This window comes from Schistocerca nitens, chromosome 1 (genome assembly GCF_023898315.1).
Source record: "Schistocerca nitens isolate TAMUIC-IGC-003100 chromosome 1, iqSchNite1.1, whole genome shotgun sequence".
Taxonomy (NCBI): Eukaryota; Metazoa; Arthropoda; class Insecta; order Orthoptera; family Acrididae; genus Schistocerca; species Schistocerca nitens.
The window spans coordinates 1,123,751,654-1,123,773,242 of record NC_064614.1 but is presented as its reverse complement, the minus strand read 5'-3'; the positions used below and the strand labels follow the sequence as shown (position 1 = coordinate 1,123,773,242).

At 45.6% G+C, this 21,589-nt stretch overlaps 1 protein-coding gene across 1 annotated transcript in view; it reads left to right on the top strand.

Moving 5' to 3' along the window:
- The window catches only part of LOC126199214 (G protein-coupled receptor kinase 1), a 1,128,404-nt gene that overhangs the window by 433,284 nt on the left and 673,531 nt on the right, over positions 1-21,589 (top strand). The window lies entirely within an intron of this gene.

The following is a 21,589-nucleotide window of genomic DNA, read 5'->3' as shown; positions in this document are numbered from 1 at the left end:
TAAGAGGGAACGCAACGAACAACTTATCAGAAATCCTGACTGGTGATGGATGAGTGTGGTGATGGAGGTGCGTTTGAAGGTCATTTTTGTACCTTTTTCTTGAATAACTCTAAGACCGTGGCTTCCAGCGAAAACATATCTCAGTATAAAATTCAACTACATCTTCAAAAGGTTTACTATTAAAAACAGTCTTGATCACAATTTATTACAGTGACCGGTTTCGACCACCTCTGTGGTCATCTTCAGACCAATGAGTAAGAACCTCATGAGTAGTGATTTACCACCAGAAGGAGGTTCTTACTCATTGGTCTGAAGTGACAACAGTTGTGGTCGAAACCGGTCACCGTAATAAATAAATTGTGATTAAGACTGTGTTTGATAGTAAATATTTGTGACACATTGATCACTGTTCACTCCCACAATGTATTCAAAAGTAATTGATCTACAAAAGGGTCCAGCTCATTTTTTCTGTAGAACCGATAGTTTTCACGTAGCGAGCGAAAGAATATAAGAATCTCGCTCGGGATTGTTGAAGGCCAGATATAAAATTGCGGGTTGCGTAAAGTGACATTGTTAGGGGCAGCTGAGTCACCCCGTATAACTGACTTTACGTGGCCGAAGTGGTGCTGTGGTGAGGTACTGTACTCAAACATCCGGCGCGATGGTGCTTCACCTCCTCGTCCATCCTCATGAACGTTTTACTTGTTTTCCTAAAGAGTATAAGGCGTATGCTGGGAAGGTCTTTCGTAAATAACACTACCAATTTCCTTCTCCAGTTCGAGCTTGTGCTCTGTCTCTAATAATACCGTGGTCAACGGGACGTTAAATAATAAACCAGCTTTGTTCCTCACCGTTGATCTGGGACGAGCCTTTTGCTTGGGAATACACATATTCCCACTGATTGATGACAGATGATTATCCAAATCAACATAACCGAGACGATCCCGATACGCTTTTTTTTATTTTTTGTTTTATTTTATCGTATGGCTTGGGCCCCCCGTGGGGCAGACCGTTTGCCGCGTGGCGGTCTTTCAATTTGACGCCACATCGGTGACCTGCAGTCGATGAGGATGATGATGATGACAGCACAACAACCAGTGCATGGGCGGAGAAAATTCCCCGTCGCAGCCGGGAATCGAACCCGGGCCCAGAGGATTGACAATCCGTCACGCTGACCATTCAGCTACCGGGGACGAACACGAAATTATTTATTTATTGAAACTTGCATGGATGGTACCGTACCAGACATTCACTGTCAAATCTGTGAATTTCGCGGATAAAGGGAATGAGAGTGTTAGTGCTTCGTAGTTCATTGCAGATGTTCGATTTAGGACGTCACTGTAGTCTGTCGAAAGCGAAAGTGACCGATTAATTATGGCAAACGATCAGTGAACCGTTTAGGGAGACAATTGACGCTCTGCCATTACAGCGTTCTCTCTCTAGGCTGCAGGAGTTTCACACAAAATAATGCGACCGCCCATTTCGCTTGACACGCGGCAAACCGACACGAAGGTACACGGATAGTCGTGCAAAGACAAGTGTCTCAACATTGAAGGTAAATGCATAGAAACTCCTTCCCAATAAAATTGTGTGTGTGTGTGTGTGTGTGTGTGTGTGTGTGTGTATAACATGTAGGTTCAGCAACTTCACACCACTGGACACTTCGTAGTCATCACTCGTTGGATACTTTTTAATAATTTAGCATTTCATCTGTTACCACACGAAATAATTTTGAAATTATCTCTCCTAGTTAAAACTACTAGTAATATTTTTAACTTCAATACTAGAAATGAGTTCAGAATGAGATTTTCACTCTGCAGCGGAGTGTGCGCTGATATGAAACTTCCTGGCAGACCAAAACCGTGTGCCCGACCGAGACTCGAACTCGGGACCTTTGCCTTTCGCGGGCAAGTGCTCTACCAACTGAGCCACCGAAGCACGACCCACGCCCGGTACTCATAGCTTTACTTCTGCCAGTACCTCGTCTCCCACTCATTTTAGAAATGAGTTAATTGCTCTTCATTATTAAACTAACGTAATTTTTCTTTTCATTTCAGGTAATACTCATTTGGCTGTTCCGTCCAGGCTGTTAACCTTCTTGGTTTGTAGCTTTCAATTTGCGTAGGTAGTGTGTCATTAAATCTAACTTTAGCTCGCAAAAAATTTATTCATATTTGTTTAAAACTCCCGCCCATTTATGCAGTGATGTGAAATGCTCCGGAGATAGCGAAGTTGATTTTAAACGCAAGCTGAGAATATATTCTTCTGATAAGTCACATTACATACAAGGAATCTCATGTGGAAAACTGCGCCTATGAAAAGCAGTTGTTAACTTTAATCGTTTTTCGTTATCATATAGATTCATATGTAAATTCACAGCGTATACGCGTAATATGCTGTTTGATTCAAAACGTTGTTATGAAATTGATGTAAATGTTGATGACCTCTTAGTCAAGCTACGGGTTGTGTTTTTTTAAGTAAATATGATTTTTAAATATGGCCGCTGTAGAGCTGCAGTTGGTGATCCGGCAGTGGTCATTGACTTTCGGCATCTGTTGGCGTACCTCCATCTGTAACAGCTGGTTTGTCCGTGCTTATGTTTGTTTGCGTTTATGTTTGTTTGTGTTTATGTTTGTTTGTGTTTGTTTGTTTGTGTTTATTTAAAATAGTTCACTTAACCCGCGTGGAATGAGGCCCATGTCACGGACTGCGCTGCCGCTCCCGGCGGGGGTGCGAGTCCTCCCTCGGGCATGGGTGTGTGTGTTCCTAGCATATGTTAGGTTAAGTAGTGTGTAAGTCTAGGGACCGATGGCCTCAGCAGTTTGTTCCCTTAGGAATAAACACACACACACACACACACACACACACACACACACACACACCTCAATGATAGAAAATCCCACCGAGTGTAAAATAAAATACTAATGCTCGTCTGTTATGCTTTTGACGTATTCCAAATGACAAAAAGACTTTCGTTTGTGGTGTAATTACAATTTAATAGTTTCAGATTTTTTAACTGTCGAAGTTCATGATTCTAGGTCAACGGAAAGTATGCTATCGGTTTTGATTAGCGAGTTTGCGAGTATCAAAATTAAATTTAATGAGACAAGCGTTCTAGCACGAACATGCCATTATCATGCGCGCATGTATAGAGAAGCAATAGAGATTCACAAACACCGTAACAATTTTAATAGAAAAGAGGAAGTTTTAAAGTTAGACAAAATATGGATGTCGACGTTGCGCCAGCAGAATGACAATAGATTACCCTTAATCGAGAATGATGACGCCTTCCAAAGATAGGCATACCGTCGGCATCACGTGACGAATGGTGGTGCCCTCTATGCTCTCTATAAATGCTAGAGAACTTGGAGCCTCAGTGGCTGTAGCCGGACGACCTCAGAAGATGTCTCCCGCAGCTGGAGACGAAGCGTCAGGTAGAAATTTTATACATCGATCACGGCCTCTCAGCCCGGAAGTTTTAACTGAAGAGAACACCGGCCGTGAAAGCCTACATTGTATGAGTATACGTGATATAAATGAATCTTTTGATTTCATTGTCTTAAAAGCTTAAATTTTTTATACCGCCAAGTGACCACAGGCGTGTGACATAAATCTGAAGTTGATACGCAAACCTGTTCCAGAGAAAAAGGGTCTTAACAGACGGACAGACAAGCAGATGGATAAAAAAATGACAATTTTTTTTCGTGTTGTGTAGTTACAAATTAACAATTTTCGATTTTTTTTTGCGTTACTTGTACTGCGGAACCTTGCTTCTTACGAAATTTCATAATTCTAGGTCAACGGGAAGCACAGTATAGGTTTTGATGAGTGAGTGTGCGAATATCAGAATACGTGACATAAATGACTGAAACTTTTGATTGCATTGTCTCAGAAGCTTAAATTTCTTACACCTCCACGGGACCATAAACCATAATACGTGACATAACATTTAACCTGATATGTCTAGCCGTTCCTGGGAAAAAGGGGTTCAAGCAGACGGACGGGCGGACGGACAACGATCCTGTAAGTGTTCCGTTTTTACAGATAGGGCACGGAACCCTAGAAATTACAACAGGTAAAGACGACCGTACTGGTATACATGGCGAAGTCCAGAGTAGGGAAGTATGTGTCACCACTGAAGAATTGCTTTAAAAGGTTGAGGACTTTCGTTAAAAAAAAAGCCGTAAATTTATGCTCGGGAAACGGCAGAAAACACGTGAGGCTTTTGAGAGCGTCTCTCGCGCTTAATTATAGTGAGTGGCTGCTGTTTTCGGCATAATCTCGTGCCGGTTCACTTTTCCTCTTCAAGGGAACACAGTCTCGCGCTGAACACTAGGAACGGAACCGCGCCTACTACTCATCACCGGTTTCGTCCAGATAAATGTTGTAAGCTGGACTGAGCCGGAAATGGAAATGACAGAAATGTCAGCTCCCATTTCGCAACTTATTTTTGCGAGTTAATAAAAAGGCGCGTCAGTCCGGAACCGCGCTACTGCTACGGTCGCAGGTTCAAATCCTGCCTCGGGCATGGATGTGTGTGCTGTCCTTAGGTTAGTTAGGTGTAATTAGTTCTAAGTCTAGGGGACTGATGACCTCAGATGTTAAGTTGCATAGCGCTCAGAGCCATTTTTTTAAATAAAGAAAGCTTTTCTTTGACACATGGCTAGTCCACGGATCTCGAGTAATACCACGGGCTTCTTTCTTGAACACTTTTCTTCATGGAATTGGACCACAGATTAGGTTCACAAACGAGAACCTGTTAAGAAATCTGTATCAGACAAGAAGTCAGATTATAGAGGCAGAATACATGCAACATAAGACAGCTCTGATCGTTCAGGCAACTGAGTGTAACTGCGATTGCTTTATGTTGATACTGCACGGCAGTTGTTATACATTACTGTCGTAGCCCGGAAGTCGTTTTGATGCAGGTCTCTGCGCTAGTTTATCCTGTGCAAGGCTCTTCATCTTTCTATAACTACTGCAACCTACATCCATTTGGAATGCTTACGGTACTCAATCCTTGGTGTTCCATACATTTCCTTCCATTATGAAATTGACAATTCGCTGCCTTGTTTTGGTCAATTTCTGCCACAATTTTCTTTTTTCAGCAATTGGATTCAGTACTTCTTCATTGCTGTTGTTGTTGTTGTTGTTGTTGTTGTCTTCAGTCCTGAGACTGGTTTGATGCAGCTCTCCATGCACGGTGCTGCGTTTGTGAGAGCGTGTCCGACAAGACGCGAAGCTCTGTGTACCCTTACTTTGGTTTCTTCATTATTTAATCCATTTACCCGTCTAACTTCAACATTCTTCTGTAATGGCACATTTCAGGAGCTTCTATTCTCTTCTCGTCTGAACTGTTGTCGTTCAAGGTTCACTTACGTGTCAGACAACATTGCACTAAAACACCTTCAGAAAAGATTTTCTAACACATTTATATTAGATGTTAAGAAATTGGTCTTTTCCAGAAATTCCTTTCGTGCTATTGCCAACCTCTATTTATATGCTCTCTACATCGATCATCATCAAATACTTTGCTGCCCAAGCATAAAAACTTATTTACTACCTTCAGAGTCTCATTTCCTGTAATTATGACCGAGCGTCGCCTGATTTAATTCGACTAGACTGCACCACCCTTGTTTTAGTTTTGTTGATGTTCATCTTATCAGTTCTTCCATTCCCCTCAACTGCTATTCCAAGTCCTTTGCCCTCTCAGAGAGATACCCAACCTAATTCCTTTAGTCGAATCTCAGGATGGATCGATATCCTTTTTCACCATCCACGAGGAACGGAGCTAGTGCTGCGTTTGTGAGAGCGTGTCCGACAAGACGCGAAGCTCTGTGTACCCTTACTTTGGTTTCAGATTCATAGTATACAAGGAATTCGAAACTAATGTGCGTAAAAAGAAATTTATTAAAAAGATTTATAGTTAACTTAGTCAACTTTCTCCTGATGCTGTTACAATCGAAATATTTGGCCACACGCTAGCAGGTTTCTGTGACGAGCTGGAACCACAGGCCAGTTCCGTGAATATTTGACGGACGCAGTGTGACGATGTCAGGCCCGTAGTTTTCCCCTAACATGTAGGCTCCGCTCATCGCACCTAATCTCCCAGATCGTGTGCGGCGTTATCGGCGGGTATTGGTGATTCATCCGCGCGGGCCCAGAACTGAGAAGACAGGCGATGGATTTCAGTAATCCCGGCAGTATCTCTCCGAAACTACGTTGTACAGTTAGAAGTTTTCAGGCATGATTTTACTGCAGAACATTTTTGGATTTTTAGATTTGTTTTTGGCGTCGGGTGGGAGTTAGTATGAACGATAGCAGGGAGAAAATTGGGACAGTCGCCGGTGTTTCCCACACTGTCCGCACTTAACGTGTAAGACAACACAGTCACAAAGCCATTATATTATAAATGCGAAAGTAAGTCTGTCTGTTACGTTTTCACGATCAAGTAGAGAATTGATTTCAATGAAATTTGGTATGGAGGTAGCTTAAACCGTGAGGAAGAACATACGGTACTTTAGAAAGTCTGCAGTACAAGATACTTATTTGTTTGAGGAATATTACGCGAATTAGGAAAAAATAATTAAAACTAAAACAAAACTCCACCCGAACAGGCAATGAAAGCCCAATGGTGCCGACCGGGCGCCGTGTCATCGTCAGCCAACAGGCGTCACTGGATGCGGATGTGGAGGGGCATGTTGTCAGCACACCGCTCTCCCGGCCGTATTCAGTTAATGAGACTGAGGAAAAAGAAATTACTTTTTGGTCAAATGGTCAAATGGCTCTGAGCACTATGGGACTTAACATCTATGGTCATCAGTCCCCTAGAACTTAGAACTACTTAAACCTAACTAACCTAAGGACATCACACACATCCATGCCAGAGGCAGGATTCGAACCTGCGACCGTAGCAGTCGCGCGGCTCCGGACTGAGCGCCTAGAACCGCGAGACCACCGCGGCCGGCAATTACTTTTTGAAAAAACTATTTACTCTTTGACTTTTGAGCCTAACGATATTTGTGAAGATGATTTTATTGGTTGATATGTGCTACGTGACACGATAAAGGTAATGAATATAATGCTTGTACAATCCCCAGTGTGTTTAATCCCTACTTCCACACCAATTTTTGCATAATGTATTCGTTGTGTAACGTATAGCTCCGTCAGTAGCACGAAGCATAGATGCACACTTCTGGCCGTGCCCCTCTTTAGATACAGCTGGGTAGTGATGCTGCGCATGCCGGCGCGTTGTGCGCTGGGACAGTTCCGGAGGGACGAGAGCGGGGCGCTCGTCACGGCCTACGGTACTCGAACTGGCAGACACGTGAAGGCAGTTAATGTTGTTGTGCGTTTAGAAGCTTGTTTATTCACAGTCACTCATCATAGTAAAACTACTGATAGGGGAGCACAGCCATGGGCAACAACTAGTGTACTGACATTTCTCGAAAAAAAAAAAATTGCAAACAAAAGGTTTCTATTGGCACTCACACAATTCCGACTCTTTAAGAGGCTGCATTTCCTTCACCCTGCCCCCTGCCTCCCTATCCTCGCTCCTTCCCCGTTATCACCTCCTTCCCCTCTCTCGGTGTTCTCATTTATTTCGACCTGCCTATCCACTTCATTTCCTGTATTGGTTGCAATTTTATTCCTTTTGCCTGTTCTTTCATCGTTCTTGGCGTGTAGATCCCCACTTGAGGTTTGACCTCCACTTCAAAATTTCCTGTTTTTAGTGTGAGCCACATGGGGAAGAAGTCCCTCCCTAGCATCTAGGGTGTGGATTCTTCTCTCCTTCCTTCCCCTCTCCCCTCTGTAGTTTCCTTTCACCCTGCTAGGTCACCAGCATGTGTAGCCAGTCCGTGTGATGAGGCTGTTAGGTACCCATATGGCTGAGCCCCCTGACAACACAGGGATCACACTACTGATACCTGAGCTGTTACCTCCCCAAGTATGCCAAGGAGTGGTTGCTTATCTTCATGGAGCATTGGTACTCCTGGCTATGGCTGCCATGCCAGACAGCCCTTGGGGAGAGCCCCTGGTCGTAGTGGGTGGTATCAGGGCGGATGCTTGGCACATGAAGCGTAACAAGCTTCAAAAATCTGGCCGTTCTCAAACGGCCATCTCTTCGAATGGTGAAGGATCCTTGAATGCTGCTTCATATGACGTGGCAACTTTCCCTTCGCTGGCTACGCCATGGGAGGAGGGCCAGGTTTGCCGTCTTGGGATGAAACCCTCTCCCTGTTACCTCGTCTGTACTAAGACGGATGGGGACACATTCACCGCCACAAAGCCATTGTTTTTCGTGGAAAATATCGAGGACAAGTTCGGTGAAGTGGAGTCTCGTAGTAAGATGTGGTTGAGCTCCCTGTTGATCGAAGCTTCTTTCGCCACCCAATCTGCACCTCTTCGTGCCTGTCAGTGTCTTGGCAATGAATGTCCCATTGTCTATCACTCCTCACCAATCTCTGAATATGGTCCACGGAGTAATTTTTCATAGGGATCTCATCCTTCAAACTGATGAGGAACTTCAGGCTAATCTGGAGTGGCGTGGCTTTCATTTTATTCGATGTGTGCAGAATGGTCGGAAAGACAACCGAACCGATACTGGCGCCTTCATTCTGGCTTTCGAGGGGGGGGGGGGGGTTACCCTCCCAGAGAAGGTTAAGGTTATGTGCTACAGGTTTGACATGAAGCCATACATCCCTAGACCTATGTGGTCCTGTCGGTGCTTGCGTTTCGGTCATATGTCTTCCCACTGTAAGGCGGACCCTTTGTGTGGTGACTGTGGCCACCCATTCCATGACGGAAGCCTTTGTGTTCCGCCGCCTGTGTGTCAATCGTGCTGACCACCACTGCCTTCGCTCGCCGGATTGCCCAGCTTACAAGAGAGAAAAGAAGATTCAAGAATATAAATCCCTGGATCACCTGTCTTACGCTGGCCCGCATCTCGTGGTCGTGCGGTAGCGTTCTCGCTTCCCACGCCCGGGTTCCCGGGTTCGATTCCCGGCGGGGTCAGGGATTTTCTCTGCCTCGTGATGGCTGGGTGTTGTGTGCTGTCCTTAGGTTAGTTAGGTTTAAGTAGTTCTAAGTTCTAGGGGACTGATGACCATCGATGTTGAGTCCCATAGTGCTCATAGTGCTCAGAGCCATTTGAACCATTTGTCTTACGCTGAGGCTCGCCAAAAATATGAGACACTCCATCCAGTGTCACTGTCTTCAACGTTTGCCACTGTTGCTTCCTTTCCTCCTCCTCTCTCGTCCTTGCCCCAGCCCCATTCCCATTTCACTCTCTCCTCCGCCTCCCCTGCAGTTCCCACGACCTCCGCAGGGAGGTCCATTAAGGAGACGACGACTGTGTGGCGGTCATCCATGCGAGCCAACCGCAGGGACTCAGTCTGTCGGCTCCGCATTGGCCACTCCCGGCTGACACACAGTTATTTACTGCGCCGGGAGGACCCTCCTCTATGTCGCGGCGGGGCGGCTTTGACAGTGGCCCACATTTTGTTGGACTGCCCCCTTTTAGCTGTGGTCAGGCAGACATTTGCGCTGCCTGATACGCTCCCTGCCCTTTTATCTGATGACCCTGTTATGGCTGGCTTAGTTTTACGTTTTATTCGGGCAGGGGTTTTTTATCGTTTACTCTGAGTGTTTGTTCTGTTCTTTTGTGTTGATTCTGGCCATTGGCCTACGATTTTACGCTGAGTTTTTAATGTGTTCTCGGTGGTTGGCTTTTCCTTTTTATCTCTATGGTCGGCCCACCACCGTCACTCACACTCTGTGTGATTTTAATTTGTTTTGTCTGATCTCTGTAGGAGTATTTCTTGTCCTGTGTCGTCTGACGTCTTTCCTGCTGTTCGTTTTTATTCTCTTTGGGTGGTTTTAATTTTTTGGAAAAAGGGACCGATGACCGTCGCAGTCTGGTCCCTTTAATCCCCCAAACCAACCAAATCAGCAGGGAGCCGCTCCCTCTCCCTGGCTGAAGAAGCGCCCCCCTTCTTTGGTATCTGCTGGTCATCGGGCTCCCTCCCGGGACCCCTCTTTCCGACATCTCTCAAACCAGAAGACTGTTCCCACCACTCGGCTACGAGGTGCACCATCTGTGCGCCCCAAGGTCGCCCGTTCTCTTTCGGTTCCCGATCTTGCAGAAGCGTGCTATACTCCCCCAGTGCCCTGCGCTCCTCCACCTCAGAAAGAGAAAGAGGAGAAGAAGAAGAATAAATCCCAAGACAAGACACCCCTGGTGCCCCCGGAGGTGCCATCTCCCCCCTCACAAACTATCTTATTTATGGATGTCACCCCATCCTTGTCGGTGGCAACTACTGACCGAGTGACCTGACCTCCTTGTTGGCTTCTTCATGTCTACCTTGGACTCACGCCACATGATCATCCAGTGGAATTGCAACGGATACTATCGTCACCTATCAGAAATACAACGTCTCCTCTTATTCTGCGTTCTGTCGTGTTCTTCAAGAAACGCGTTTCTGTGATGACCACTCTCCAACTTTTCGTGGTTATTGGGCATTCTGTCAGAACCATGCTGGCCCCAGGATAGCATCTGGTGGGGTCTGCACTTTGGTTCACTTCGATGTCCTTAGTGACTGGCTCCCCCTACGTACCACCTTGGAAGCGATAGCAGTTAGAGTGCAAACGACCCTGGCAATCGCCATTTGCAATGTCTACCTCCCTCCAGGTAGGCCACTTCCTTACGTTGCACTGTTTGCCTTAATCCAGCAACTTCCGACCCCGTTTCTCCTCCTTGAGGACTTCAGTGCCAGCATCAACTGTGGGGGAGTGTCACTCCAATAGGTAGGGGTATCCTAATTGACCAACTTATCACAGACCTCGATTTGTGTCTTCTCAGTGATTGTTCCCCTACCCACTTCAGTGCCGCTCATGGCAATTTCTCTGCTACCGATCTCACGATCTCCTACCCTGCCCTCGTTGCTTCCCTACATTGGTCATCCAGTGATGACTTTTTTGATAGTGACCACTTTACGGTAATTCTGTTTTCCCCTGCTGCTGCCAGGAAGACAGGCCCGCACGTTGGGCATTCCGCAGGGCCAATTGGCCTTTATATACATCTGCTGTCCACTTTGACACCCGCCTCTCGAATTCCATTGATGTAGTTGTGCATGGTATTTCTGCCACTATTCTTCATGCTGCTGGTACTGCTGTCCCCTATCCACAGGTCCTCCTCGTCGTCGGCCAATACCGTGGTGGACCAAGGATGTCGTAGTCGCCATTCAGGACCGCCGACGGGCGCTCCAACGATTTAAGCCTCACCCTTCACAGGCCAATGTCCTCATTTTTAAGCGTCTCCATGCTAAGGCTCATTACCTTATTAAGCGGAGTAAAAAGGAATGCTGGGAGCGCTATGTTTCCTCCCTGGGGACCTATGGTTCTTCATCGCAGGTTTGGTCAAAGCTCTTTAGCCTTCTGGGCCGCCAGCTACAGTCATCTGTCCAACATCCAAGATGCTCTGTGCACTGATCCATTGGTCCTCACAGAACACCGCACGACATACTTTGCCACGGCACCATCGTCCTCTTCCTACCCTACTACCTTTCTGTGGCAGAAACGCAGAGTTGAACAGACCCCCTCCTCTGTTTCATCCCACACCACGTTGAGCCCTATAATGCACTCTACACGAGACGCAGCCCCAGGGCCATATTCTATCCACAACCGGATCATCCAACACTTGGACATTCCCCAAAGGCAGCACCTCCTCAGGATCTTCAACCACATTTGGCTCACAGGTTCTTTTCTATCACAATGGCGAGACAGTATAGTTATCCCCATCCTTAAGCCCGGGAAGAACCCATCGCCTCTCGACAGCTACCTCCCAGTTAGCCTTACGAATGTACTTTGTAAACTGTTCGAAAGGATGGTCAACTTCAGATTATGTTGGGTACTCAAATCTCGGGGCCTTTTGTCCCCTTATCAGTGTGGCTTCCGGGCAGAGTGAGCTCCATCTGACAATTTACTGCGATTGGAATCTGCCAACCGACAAGCTTTTACTCACCGCTGACAAACTTTCGTGGTCTTCTTTGACCTACATGGGGTGTATGACATGGCTTGGCGCCATCACATTTTAGCTACCCTCCCTGACTGATGCGTCCGTGGTCCCCTTCTGACTTTTCTCCGCGAGTTTTTATCCTACCAGCTCTTCTGGGTTCGAGTTGGCACTTCACTCAGCACCCCTCAGATTCAGAAGAATGGTATCCCACAGGGTTCTGTGTCACGCTCTTCCTCATTGCCATCAATGGGCTTGTGACGTCTGTTGGGCCTCTGGTTACACCGGCATTGTACGTCGGCGATTTTTGCATCTGGTGCAGCTTCCACTCGGTTGCATCTGCTGAGCACCAGCTGCAAGGCTCCATCCAACGCACCTCTGCGTGGGCCGCCGCCCATGGCTTCCAGTATTCTCCGTCCTATACACGGGTTATGGATTTTTGTCGTCGACCTACAGTACACCCTGATCCAGAACTTTATTCAAGAAACCAGCTCCTTGATTTTGTGGCACTCCCGTTTCTTGGGCCTTATTTTTCATAACAAGCTAACATGGCTGCCCCCACATTCGCCACCTAAAGACTACATGTATGCAGAAGCTTAACGCTCTCTGCCTCCTGGCCCACACATCTTGGGGTGCAGATCGTTCGATTGTTCTCCATATTTACCGTGCTGTGGTCTTGTCCAGACTTCTACTTTGAAACTACTTGACCCTGTCCATCATTGCAGGGTGCGTCTGGCTATTGGTGCCTTTCGCACTAATCCTGTTGATAGTCTCCTCACAGAAGCGGGGATTCCCCCTCTACACATCCGACGGAGCCAACTCCTTGTTTCTTACTCAATCGCCATTCGCCAATTCCCTGACCAGTCTGTGTACCCTGGGCTCTTCGCCAATGAGGATGTCTCCCTCCTAACACCTGCCCATGGGTGGGATTGCCGGTTGGCATGCGTCCACTTCCCTCTGTCGGGATCTCCATATCCACTCACTGGACTGCACCCCGTGTCTTTCCTCCCATACACCCCGCCCCCCTCCTTTGATGGTGGATGGTGCCTAGACCACGTATTATGACATCTGTTCCAGGGTCCTACAGTTTTCTGGCACCTTGTCTGTGCCATCCTTGCAGAGTTTCAGGGTGCCACTGATGGTTCTAAGAGTATTGATGTGGTGGGATACACTTTCGCGTCACCTACTGGCTTCGAACACATTTATTGTTGGGATCATGTAGTTTGTTCACAGCAGAGCTTCTAGCCATTAACAGGACCCTGCTTTTTGTTTCTGAGGCCTCCCTGCACAATGTTAGTTTGTTCAGACTCCATGAGCAGCCTGCAGGCTATCGACTGATGTTACTCTCGTCGCCCTTTGGTCTCTGCTATCCATGACCACCTCTCTGCCCTCGAGCGCGCCCCCTGTTCAGTCATCTTTCTCGGGTCCCAAGTCATGTGTGCATCCCAGGGACTGAATTTGCTGCCCGTTTGGCTAGAGAAGCAGATACTGAGCTCCCATTTCATTTCGTGATTCCAGCTGCGGATATGGGAATGTATGTCAAATCCCTCTCTGTCCACTAGTGGAATGCCATTTGCTCGTAGTAATAAACACCGCACAATCAAGCAGTCGACTGCAGTTTGGCGCTCTTCTTTCTGCTCCTCTCGGAAGGGGTCCACTGTTTTATCCAGTTTACGCATTTTTCATACCAGGTTCACCTAGTGTTTCCTCCTACGTAACGACCCACACTTACAATATGGTTGTGAGGTCAGACTGACGATACCTCACATATTGGTGGAATGTCCCCTTCTTTCGGCCCTTCGTGTTAAGTGTAGTCTTCCCGATTCCTTAAATTTAATATCAGCAGACGATCCACAGATGGTTGAAGTGGTCCTCGGTTTCCTTAGTGAACGTGGTTTTTATTTCCAGATATAAAGTTCTCCTTTAGTCTTGGAGCAGGGGCAGGTTGGTTATGGTTGGGACGTCTTGTACATTCTTCTTGGCCTGTAAACCGATGGCTGTCCCCCTTTTTTCCTGTTTTTAGATTTGGTCTCACCTTTTATGCCTTTACTGTGTTTGTTTAATGTTCATTATTTTATAATTTGACTCCCCTGACCGGATCCGTCCACTTTAAGCAGACCCTATTTCTTCTGTAACTCACTTCGGAATCACGGGACTGATGATCTTGCCGTTTGGTCCCATAACCGCTCTCAGTTAATCAGTTTAAGAGGCCTCCATCATTATCAACTCTTTTTCTGAAATCTTAACTCAGATTTTGTAACGTAGTGTATAAAGTATGTATGTAGAACTGTAAACGGATCCTAGCCAATGCTGGACATACGTTAAGTACCATGAGTAATGGCGATGTAACCCTTGTGCGCAATTTCTGGTTAAGCCACCTTACAAAGACAATTATAAATTCAAAAATTACAGGGTCGCCACCAGCCCAAGCCTCTCCTAACAATTAAGAAAAGACCGAACTGGAAATTATCAGTTTAATTAAATTAAGAATTTAATTATAGGAGACTAACAAGATGAACAGCGTTGTATGTCGTATATCAATGAGCTTAATTAAATGTGGTAATTTCTTAATTTTGAGACATTAGACCGTTCACTTAGATCTTTTTCCCATTTTTTGTTCTTCACAAGCAAGCAGATTAACTTAAAAAAATCAGGGAATAGAGAATTAATTTGAAAACTGACGTCAATGAGGAAGATAAAGGACGCAGATTTTATCTTTTACGTAGTACACTTATTTCATTACTGAATTTGATGCACATCCTATGAATACACATGACTGGTGCATGAATAAAAAAATTTAACTAAATAATTCGCAAAAAGTTGTAGGATCGCGCAATTAAAAAGAACAAACACACAAAAGGGAAGTGGAACACAATAATTCAATCATTCCATCTACATACCCACGACTATCCGAAAGGAACAAAGCAACTTCCACACTTTTAATGTCAACCACCATCATCGCCGATTTTTAACAAAATAATTTTGCCCCATTTCGAAAATATATAACTACACACGCTTCAGTTAAGCTGAAGTACTTAAATATTCCATGAATTTAACGTATTGTTGTTGTGGTCTTCAGTCCTGAGACTGGTTTGATGCAGCTCTCCATGCTACTCTATCCTGTGCAAGCTTCTTCATCTTCCAGTACCTCCTGCAGCCTGCATCCTTCTGAATCTGCTTAATGTATTCATCTCTTGGTCTCCGTCTACGATTTTTACCCTCCGGGAAGTTCTAATTCGGCCTACTTCCTATCAGCAGAAATCCTTTCTAGGAGCTACGAACTGTGCTCACCAATCGCTAGCTGCAGTGTGTCCTTCCTCCACCGAGCTTCGCCTAACTACCGGTGGAACGGAAGCTGCTATAGGGGTAGGTTTCCACCACCAACCTGACAGACAAACCAACCTCAGAGTAAAAGGGGTAAACCTCTCTGTCCAGGAACTGGGATCCCTGTGCTACCCTCCAGACGAGAAGCAAACATCACCTGCTCCTAGCAGACGAGAACCGACTCAGCGTCCCCCACAAAAGAATCCACTGAAACAAGAGTCTTATGAAACGCTTCCACAGGGACGTTTCAAGTTTTTATTACACTTTCGTCGACTGTTCGAATACCGTCTATAAATGATAAAACCATTTGTTCGCGAAGTGCTATTTCCTGTACTCTTGTCTGTGTAGTGTTCGTAAGATAATTTCCACAAACAAGGCTTTTCGTGGTTCAGTTGCGTAATATTTTGGATGTGATCATGTGGCCAACCCTACACTCTACGTCTTGCTGTCACGTGAAAAGCCACGTTGTAGAAATCCGCTCTCGCATGCCCAGCTGTTGTTGGTGTATGGAATGCTGAGATGAAACTTTTAGGCGAAACGTCTGTGAGGAAGAAGAGCAGCAAGGTCTTTTGCCGAGTCGGTGCGAAAGAGGGAGGTGAGCGAAAACGCGTGCGCCACTCGGAGACTGCGTGCGCCGGTCGCAGACGGCGTGCGCCTGGGCGCTTGGAGCACGCTGCCGTGGCGACGCTAAACGCCGCCTATCGACCTGCGGCGTGCCCAGAACTGGGTCGCGGCCCGCGCTGCGCTGTGCCGTGCCGTGCCGTGCCGTGGGCCGGGAGCGGCCGGCTAGCAGTCTGCTCCGTAGAGGCTGCCAGGCGCTGCGCTGCACTGACGGCGCCGTCACGGCAGACCCTACCGGTACCCGTGTGTGTTACGGGTGAAGGCGTCTTTATTTCTAAAAATAAATTATTTGACTTCAAGAGGACCTCTTTCCATACTTCTAGGGCACAGCTTCAAAGCCAGTGCCTCAGGAGTAGACGGGGTGGGAAAAAAAAAATCATATGGCATTTATTGGCCCCTTCGGGGTTCGGCCGCCGCATTGCAAGTCTTTTTAGTTGACACCACTTCGGCGGCTTGCGTGTCACTGATGTGACACCCCGACACAGCGCAGGACAGAGAGGGGGGAAGGGGGGGGGGAAGAGGAGGGGAGCCGTGTGGAGGCCTTACAGGAGAAACCGTATATTTTTCAGGCTAATTAATTTTGGAGACAGAAATGTGTAAGTCACTCTAAATGAGGTTTCACTGCCATAAATTAAATAAATAAACTGAAAACGCAATGCTGCCGTATCATTTCACCAGCGCAAAAATGCATCTATCGGAGCACAAAAAAGGCGAATATGCTACCGTTCAAAAGAGTGACTAAAAAGTGAGTTACCAGCTGCCTCATTCTACCTTCCTCAGCACCTTTAAAAACTTTCGGACGTGAACGTACTCGGTGTCTTTAACAAGAAACTCAACTCTCGTTCCCACAAGATCCCCTAACTGTAACTTGCTCACGCCCAGTAATACATCAATGTTACCCGCCTATACCCTCCCACTGCAACTTGCCCATGCTCATCACTCATTTAGCCCAATCATTATGTCTCTCTGTCACTGTCTCCCGTCTCACACACACAGTCTCCTTCCATCTTTCCTATTACTGCCTTCTCTGTCCCTCTCTCTTACTGGTAATATCTCATTGAAGCTCTCTCTCCCTTCCTCTTTGTCATTGTCATAGATTCTCTCATTATCACTGGCTCTCATCCACTTTCACTTTATTCCACTTTATCCCTCTCGCGGTGGTGTTGTCTGCTTCTCTCTATTCTGTCACAGCCAACTGTATTCCACTGACACTATTTCATTTTCTGTTTCTCACTCAGCCACTCTCTCCTTTGATCTTTCTATACCACAATCACTATCTACTATCTTTCAGTATTTATTCCTTTCTGCCTCTCGCCCACTGTCACTCTCTCCTTTTCTCTCAGCATGAAGAAGTGCAAATATGTTCACATGCCAAAATTTTCGGGAAAAATTTCTAAATATGCTGAGAAAGGTAGAATGCCGGAGCAGGTATCCCACAAGTCAAGAAACACGGCATCTACCTGGGAGCCCGTGTCTATGGCCCTCTGTGTCTCGTGGACGAATAGCGCGAGGTGCGTTTCACATGATCGTCTTTTTCGGAACCCATGCTGATTCCTGCAGTGTAGATTTCTAGTTCCAGACTGAAGCGCCTAGAACCGCTCGGCCACATCGGCCGGCCGCTTATTACATTGAAACGCCTTGCAGGTTAACACGATTTAACGTTTTGCTGAATTCACTTACATTTGATGAACGAACAATATGACTAACATTTCACACTGTGCAAAACGTAACATAAACTTGTAGCACGACTTAATTTGACTTTGCGATGGTGAGGAAATAGTCTACAAAAAGTTTCACGTTATCTATTTCAGTAGTTAGGACAGAAAATAATAACTTACGGAACGTATCACTAGTATTACAGACTATGTTACATTAAGTGGATTCATGCTCGACGTCTACGCTTCTGATCCACGGAAGGTCAATTAAGAGGTCTGACTTCAGCAGACGAAAGTTTAGCCCAGGCGCAAGTTTAGCCCAGGCGCAAGCCCACCGTCAGAATTACAGTTTACCGAACAGGTTGAAGTGGTTTACCACGTAGGGTGGCTATAATTAAACTTAGGCTATTTGATAGGGACCCTCACGAAAAAAGGGTTATCGCAGACCAATGAAACTGTATGGATACATATGGACATGCGGAAGAGAAATAAAGAATAATCCATTGAAAGAAACACGTTTTTATTTCCGCATGGAAGGGAAACATTGGTTAATTGCATGCCATTTTTACGTCCCATGGCGCAAACATCACGCGGCAAAGGTTGGTGACTAATGTGAAGTTTGTAGAGTTGCCATTCGACAGTTGTTCGCAGCACTTTTCGAAAGGTGGACCACGTAATGTTCAGCTGTCGTGACACAGCTCGTGCATTACTTGAAGAACGAACATTGTGTCCAGCTTTCTCAACCATGGCAACAGTAATTTCAATAATTTGTGCGAAGTTGTCTGTCGGTCTCTCACGGCAGAAGTTCTCAAATTGCTGTTGTTCTGATGAAACAGCCTTACGAGTAAGGCCTTGCTGACTGGTGACCTAGTCCAGCCCCATAATGTCTATCTCCAGCTGTGATGCAGACTGGTGACTGTGTTTCAACATTACGTTGCCGTACCAGTGCAGGCGCCTAACGGCAAGTCATGACATTAACAGTACTAACAACGCAAATCTCGCAGCGTACAGTCGAATAGCATTCATATTAAGTTGGTTACTCAGGCGATAAGTAGTTTTCGTCTACACTAGCTCAAGTAGTGAAAGTTTAATTGAATCGGTGACTTGGGAAAGGAGTATTGTCCCACAAAGTAAATTTTTCAGGAGACACACAAAACTGTTTTATTACACAACGGGTTTAAACATGGTGTCGTGGAGTTACTGTCAAGCAGTTGGCTCCAGATTGAAACAATATAAAGTATTGCAATGTACTTTAGCCATTGATTGTGTTCAGAAATCCAGCTTCAGTGTAAAAATGGTTCACATGGCTCTAAGCACTATGGGACTTAACACCTGAGGTCATCAGTCCCCTAGAAGTTAGAACTACTTAAACTTAACTAGCCTATGGACATCACACACATCCATGCCGGAGGCAGGATTCGAACCTGCGACCGTAACAGCCGCATGGTTCCGGACAGGAACGCCTAGAACCGCTCGGCCACAGCGGCCGGCAGTTTCAGTGTACTAGAGATAACTATTTTTCGAACATGATGATTTTGATGATGCAGATAGTGTTCTGCCTGAAGCGGAAGGGTTATTTTAAGCTAGTTTATGTAATTCATATAAATTATAACCAGAAACGGGTGTGTTATGAGCATGCAGGTTTATTCATAATGTAATCAAAATGCAGCAAAACAGTCAATGGTGGATATGCTTCAATTATCTTTATCTTGCCCATCCTTCGCTGGCACTGTCAGATACAATTATAAAATGGTTTCTGCTCAGGTATGTATTGTAGGTTTTTTTTCATCATCTCGGTTATTATTTGTTTGGAACAGATCCGGTATATGTTTTTTTTATCTGGACGTGGCCCCATAGATATAACGATTAGTAATTTCCGGTAACGTAAGTTGAAATAAAAATGACATGATCCTTTTCGCGACCCTACTTTTAATTAGAACCACCATCTTATACTATCAGGTCGAAACAGCAAGAGGCGTAGATGCCCGCATCTCGTGGTCGTGCGGTAGCGTTCTCGCTTCCCACGCCCGGGTTCCCGGGTTCGATTCCCGGCGGGGTCAGGTATTTTCTCTGCCTCGTGATGGCTGGGTGTTGTGTGATGTCCTTAGGTTAGTTTGGTTTAAGTAGTTCTAAGTTCTAGGGGACTGATGACCATCGATGTTAAGTCCCATAGTGCTCAGAGCCATTTTTTAGAGGCGTAGATACTACATGGAAAGGCACCACGAGTAGTTATAGGCTCGTTTAACTGCTGAAAGAGGGTGTAACAGAAACAGTTGAACATGTAACTGGCCAACACTCTAACAGAGGCGGCGCACAACCGCAAAAGTCTGTTTCGAAATTTCCAAGGGCTGGCTTCAGCTCGATGGTTTACGATTTTTTTTTAATTCCGCTATCTATGGGTTCCATAGGAATGAAGAAGATAAAATTATACGAGCGTAACATGCAGTTTTTCTCCTTTCTCGCTATGTTTGTCACTGGCTAGAAGGAAACCTTAGTATCCTAGTGTTTCAAAGGGTTTAGTGTATCACAGACAACTATATACACTGACTAAAAACAAATCGCAACACTAAGAAGAAGTTATGCGACATAAACGAAAGTTGTCAGGTGTGTTTCTACATCTGAAATAGCCGCGCGGTCTATGGCGCCTTGTCACTGACCGCGCGACGGCCCCCGTCGTAGGTTGCTTTGCAGCGCCCCCCCCCCCCCCCCCCTTACGGTATCTCGTTGTCATAGTCAATTCTCGATGTATCACTATATGTTCGACTTCTGCTTAAGACAGTGTTACTACTCAGGGCACATATTCGTTGAAAGGTAAATTTGTATGTGCATTTTAAATGGTTTAATGCGTCCATACACATTTAATTGGTTTTACGTTGCTTTATGTACATTTATTCATTTGGTCACTGTTGTTAATTATTTTTATTCTTGTATTTGTAGCACCGATGATGGCTGGTAATCAGTTGAAATCGATTTGCAAAATTAAATAAAGAAAACATGATTTCGCGACTGGTTGCTGCTTATTTGGTAATTTTATGGTTTACGGTCGCTGCACAACTTGGGAACCACATCGAGCCCACCATTCAGAAATAGATTACTCAGCGCCATGCTGGGATAGTTCAATCTTAAAGCTAACTGACGCTCGCGACCGTTACAGCGTGTATTTAAAGCGAACCTGGTGTGCGCCCTCATAATGGCGCTATTAGTGCCAGTCTTACGCGACTCGCACGAAATTTGAATTTCGTTTATTTCGCACAATTCCTTCTTAGTGTTCATATTTTTTTTTCTGTCTGTGTGTTTATAAGCATTTGCAGCACTCCGCGAACCGATATACTACCAATGCCCATATCATATGCGATGTCCGTAGCTTTCTGTGTGTCGTGCTTCTCTTGTTTGCCTATATTTATGGATATTTATTATCAATACATGAGGACCCGTTCCGGTCTTTTTCACATTGGTTTTCTTATTGTCTTTAACCTTCTCCATTCCAGCGTCACTACCTTATTCTTGAGTGAAGAATTGCTATTTTATTTAAATTAGATTCTGCGGATTTTCTTTATCGGTTAATACTATAATCATCCACATCATTATTTTAATGTTACTATACGACCCCTGTTAGGGAATCGCCTCATTTTTGTCATTTTACTATTCTCAAATCTATAGCGTGCTGTCGGCGACACTACAGTTACCCACCAAACTAGGCAGGGCAACTTCAAGTAATGAGGCATTATGCGGGCCGCTGTCTCACCGTTTCGATGGCTGTAATGCGGCGCGCTAAACGTGTATCTTAATTGTTGTACTATTGAATGTAACGACCTGATGTGAAGTGACCATATAAAACTAACTGTAGGAAAAGCAGACGACAGGCTGAGATTCATTCGAAGAAGCGTAAGGAAAACTGATTCGGCCGCAAAGCAATGGCTTTAAAATATTGCGCGTTTGATTCCTGGGGACCCTAGCCAGTTTAGGTTAATGGAAG